Source organism: Priapulus caudatus, unplaced genomic scaffold (genome assembly GCF_000485595.1).
Source record: "Priapulus caudatus unplaced genomic scaffold, Priapulus_caudatus-5.0.1 Scaffold2434, whole genome shotgun sequence".
NCBI classification, from domain to species: Eukaryota; Metazoa; Priapulida; class Priapulimorpha; order Priapulimorphida; family Priapulidae; genus Priapulus; species Priapulus caudatus.
In genome coordinates, this window is record NW_014579495.1 from 9,968 (window position 1) to 15,749 (window position 5,782).

The 5,782-nt window shown below is 45.0% G+C and overlaps 1 long non-coding RNA gene across 1 annotated transcript; it reads left to right on the top strand.

The window, feature by feature from the left end:
* The first annotated feature begins 6 nt into the window (after positions 1–6).
* LOC106818692 lies at positions 7–678 on the top strand. The gene is made up of 2 exons (XR_001395280.1): positions 7–87; positions 228–678. It is a non-coding gene; the product is annotated as an uncharacterized LOC106818692 (long non-coding RNA).
* Positions 679–5,782: the final 5,104 nt, after the last annotated feature.

The following is a 5,782-nucleotide window of genomic DNA, read 5'->3' on the forward strand; positions in this document are numbered from 1 at the left end:
GAGGTGTTCGCTTGTCGCACGTAAGTGAGGGGCATTCACTTGTCGCACGTCTGTGAGAGGCGTTCGCTTGTCGCACGTCTGTGAGAGGTGTTCGCTTGTCGCACGTCAGTGAGAGGTGTTCGCTTGTCGCACGTCTGTGAGAGGCGTTCGCTTGTCGCACGTCTGTGAGAGGCGTTCGCTTGTCGCACGTCTGTGAGAGGCGTTCGCTTGTCGCACGTCTGTGAGAGGTGTTCGCTTGTCATTCGTCTGTGAGAGGCGTTCGCTTGTCGCGAGTCTAGTCATCATGCACCTAGTTTTTGTTTGTGACTGCCCTCTAGAGGGCGCCAGAATCTCATATTTTGCGAAGGCGACGGAATTGCGGCAGAGACGTGGCTCACGATGCGCCAATTGTTTTTGTGTTGACGCGGACATTCGAGGGATCTCGCCGAATCCCGCGAGTTTCTCACTCGTTTTGCACGCTCTCTTGTTGTTTTGTGCAAATGTCATCTACGTTTTTTTTTGCATTTTGAGTTTTGCGGCAGGAGTCGGGCGCTCGACTGTTTGTGTGTAGTTATGCCCACAGGTGGCGCCACATTGATACGAAGCTTGTTTCACTTGCTCTTTACACAAGCCATACAAGTTGTATTACTTTACGATTTCAATAAATCCGCGTTTAAAACGAATTATGATAAAATTTCATTAATGAGTTATTTCATGTGTCATGTAGATTTAATTTTCATGTAACTGTTCGAATACGATAAGAGAGAGTGCGTTGCTGTCCGAGTACGTGCAGCCCTAGGAAAACGATATTTTAAAACGACCCCAAGCAACACACAAAAGAACCCAATACAGCGCGCACAGGAAAACACAGACAACAGATATTCTGCTACTACTACTACTACTACTACTACTGCTACTACTACTACTACTACTACTACTACTACTACTACTGCTACTACTACTACTACTACTACTACTACTACTACGTCGACCAAGGTGGGCATGTAACCCGACCAGGATGTGTGACTAACGTCAGTATACCCAGGTCTCCTAACCCTAGCAAGGACCGTTTCTTGGAGCTAGGTGGACATGATGCTTCCTTGAGTCGGGAACAGCAGATATCACTCAATACCTCACGGTCGCTCATGACTGTGGCCAGCTTCCTAATCGATGTTAGTTGTGTCATTTTAACAAACTTTTAACGAACGTTTTGATGTGTCTAACGCGTTTATAGACATCACTGTAAAAGTCAACAATCCATGTGCTTATCGCTGGGCTATATCTCTAATTTTGCATCCTTGAATCTACATCTCTGTTAACCTTACATCAATGAAACTATATATTCGGCATCTCTGAATTTGCATCCTTAAGTCTACATCTCTGCTATCCCTACATCTGCATCATTGGCTTATTGCATCCACATTTTGTAACTGAGCGGGTTCACGTGAGACAATAGTAGATAAGGGAAACCTGCTGTCGCCGTGTCGTCGTCTGTCCTGCGGTCGCCACGGCAACGCGACTTGCGGCCGCTTGTTTCGGCGTGGCAGCTGACGCGTGAACGGGGAACAGGTTTGCTGTTGCTGCAGGGTCGTCGTTGATGGCCGGTGGGCGGGTGGGAGGGGTTGATGCTCGCGATATATATATATATACCCGGCACCACGCTCCAGCGATGTGGAACGGCAGTGGAATGTGCTAATGGGAGGTTCACACACACATACACACATACGCACATACACACACAGGCACAGTGCAGCCGGGCAGTGCAGAAGGAAAGGTATCAAACGGGTGCCACGCGACAGCCAACGCACGGGAACGACAGGTAAGTGCGCTCCTACTGGATAAGAGGCGCGTCTTGGTCGGAGTTTTGAGATATTCCACCTGTGCAGACGTTGGTCTTTTGGTTACCCCGAATAGAGAGGAAAGGAAGGGAATTGCGTGCGGGTGGAAACGCGAGGAGAGAAGGTGGCGGGCGAGTAGAGAGAGAGACGACGGTATGTGTGCCGCTCCCGCGGGCGGGGAGGGGGAATGAATGGCTCTACTGTGTGATGGCTGTACGGTGATTTAGCTTGTGTGTGCACGCTGATATTAGTATGTCAATCCTGTAAGGACAGATACCTAATGAACGCGTTGCTGCTGTTTGGTTAACCGCTAAGCGATAAATAAGCAAGAGAAAACAAAATTGCACGCCGGGCAGTGCAATTTGGTTGAACTGTGTCGAGTCTATAGACAGAGTTGCAGGATTATCACGGGAACAACTGCTGAACGGGGTCAAATACTAGAGAGTTATAGGCACACGCCCATGTAGCGGGTCAACGCGGGCACTCCTCTGGTTTATTGTTGAAATGCGTATCAAACCTGTATGTGTGTAATTAGAGTCTCAGAAGGAAACCCTGGAAGTAGTCGGGTCAATATATGAAAAATAATGGCCTATAGCTATAACCCCCAAAAAGGGTTCACACAAAAGGTTTTTTTGCTTTAATCAAATCAGTTAGTCATAAATTTGTCAGAAAAAATGTCTTCCAAAATCTGACTCCGGGAACATGGTTAATTTGCATAATTTCAAGATGGCTGAAAAGTATAATTTAAAGTATATACGCGTTTACTGACAGATATGTCTGTTCTGCAGAGGTTATTTGCAAGGTAGAACTGCCACTGGTGACAGAAACGAAAACAACAACATTGGCAGACTGGCCTTCGCCCTATGGAGATGTCCCAACCCAGATTTTACTCTCGCTATATTTAGATGGTTTGCATCGGTCTTCAGTAGTCGATTATAGATTTGTGTTTTTGATAGGTAACTTGGAAGAAAAGACAACATGGCGGCCGGTTTTACGTGCCTCAAAGTGACGTTCATCGTCTTCAATGTCATCTTCTGGGTGAGCAAATAAACAATGGATGGAGCGAAGGGAGAAGCAAGATAGAGAGAGAGAGAGAGAGAGAGAGAGAGAGAGAGAGAGCGACGAAAGAGAGAGAGAGCGACGAAGAGAGAGAGAGAGAGTACCTGCAAGTTATCCTCTGCCATTCCCGTTCTTCGTTCTCTCTACTCTCCTTCTCTCTCTTTCTCTCTCTCTCATCTCTCTCCTCTCTCTCATCTCTTCTAAACCTGACCTCTCCTCATCCCTCCTTGTCCTTCTCATCTCGCCCCTCTCCCTCCCTGCCTCTCTATCTTTCAACCCCTCTCTCTCTCTTTCGCTCTCTCTCTCCCGACCTCTCTCATCTCCTCGTCTGCTCTCTCTCTAGACCCTCCTCTCGCTCATCCCTCTGTCCTTATTCTCGCCTCCCCTCTCCATCCCTGCCTATCTTTCCTCTCCTCTCCGTCTGTATTCTCCTCTCTCCTCTTCCCTGACACTTCTCTCTCCCCCGTCTCTCAGCCTCCCCTCTCCTGTCCCCCGCGGACTGTACCTCACGTCGTATTGAAACACGTCCCACATCTTGCCGATTGCCATGCGGGTTGTCGTTCCATCACCATCGTACTCAAACCGTATGTTATCCAGCAGACGTTTCTTCACTGCACCGCTGATCTAACAACAACACAAACACAGGGCGGGGGGCACGTATCATGTACAGAGCATATACAGACTTGCACAAGTCGGAACACTGACCCGCCCAGTCCTCGGGTCCATGAAAAACGGCCCAAAAAATGTCCCTTTGTAGACAGGTGTTTATGCTATAGACGTCGTTTCACTTTATATAATAAATATAAATAACATAATATATATAATATATAACTATACTATATATACTATATATTATATAAGTATTATATACGTTATACCGTTATTTATTTATTTTATCGCATGATCATATGATCAATGACATATAAGATAAGCAGGCATCCGATATAATATTATACGTCTACAGAGATAAGATAACAGCAATATGTAATATCTATAAAACAGATAAAGAGCATCGAAAATAATATTATATTGAAAGAAACAGCATGATGTAAATATCATTATAAACAGATAAGAGCATTGATATAATATTATTAAGAGATAACAGCCATGATATAAATATCAATTAAGAAATTATGAGCATGATATTAATATCATAAAACACGATAAGAGCATTATATATATTATATAAGAGATAACAGCATGATATAATATCATAAAACAGATAGAGCATGATATAATATGTATATAAGAGATTAAGCATCGAATATAAATATCCTATAAAAACAGATAAGAGCATGACTATAATATGATATAAGAGATAACGCATTAATATACATACAAAAAAGATAAGAGCCCCCATGATATAAAACATAAAAACAATAAGAGCATATATAATATTACTATACAGAGATAACAGCTATGAATACTAAATCATATAAGAGATTAGAGCATGATATTAATATCATAAAAACAGATAAGACATGAAATAATTATTATACTAATATACATTAAGAGCAGTGATAAAATATCTATATAAGAGATTAGAGCATGATTAATATAATAAGAGAGATTAAGAGCCTGATAACATAATCATAAAACAGAATAAGGCAGCATGAATAATATTATATCATAATATATTAGAGCAATGATATAATATCAATACTAAGAAGATTTAGAGCATGACTGTAATACATCAAAGAGATTAGAGCATGATATACATATCATAAAACAGATAAGTAGCATGAAATAATATTATATAAATAATTAGAGCATGAATATAATATATAATAAAAGTATTAAGCATGGTGTAATATCATCATAAGAAGATATAGAGCATGATATAATCATGCAATATAAGAATAACACACTGATGTATATCATATAACGAGATTAGAGCATGATATAATGATGAGATGATACCCATCCTTGCGGTTTCTCGAAGGAATCAACGAACAGGCGGACGATCTCCAGCAAAACACGATGACGATCGCAAAAGAAATTACTGCAAGCAGGTGACACGCAGCGATGATATAAAGACCTGACATCATGCACACAGCGCACACACCAACCATCGCTGAAGGTCCAACCTCATCGAATCTCATCGTGTCGTGAAGTTAAGCTGAATTAAGCATGTTATCGCTGCTGAAATTGTAATCTGCGCCCCCTATTAAGCATCCCTCGCTGCATCCCCTTAAGCAGCAATCATTCCCCGCAGCCCCATCGACTCAGCATCCTCCCCGCACCACCAGCATACCTCGCAGCATCCCTCCCCGATCCCCTCAAGCATCCTTCCTTGCCCGCACCGAACAGCATAACCTTCAAGCATCCCTCCCTCGCAATCCCCCTAGCATCAAAAAAAAAAATTCCGCGCGGCCCCATCGTAACCGTCAGCACCCTCCCCGCAGCCCGCCAGCATGACTCAGCATTCTCCCCGCATCCCCTCCAGCAGCTCCCTCCCCGCATTCCCCTCAGCATCGATTCCCCGCGCCCCAATCGTACCTCAGCATCCTTCCCGCAGCCCCAGCAATGACCTTTCAGCATCGCCTCCGCCGCATCCCCTCCAGCATTCCCGTCCCCGCATCCCTACAGCATCAATCCCCGCAGCCCATCGTACCTGCAAGCATCCCTTTCCCGCACCCGCCGAGCATACCCTCCCCGTCCAGCCCCACATACCTCACCCATCCGCTCCCCGCAGCCACCAGCATACCTCAACATCCGTCCCCGGCACCCCGAGCAACTCAGCTCCTCCCGCATCCCCGCAACCTCAGCATCCCTGCTCCCGCATTCCCTCAGCATCCCTCCCGCGCATCCCCTCAGCATCCCTAGCCCGCGCATCCCCTTCATCATTTCTCCGCCATCCCCTCAGCATCATTCCCTCGCAGCCCATCGTAACCTCAGCATCCCTT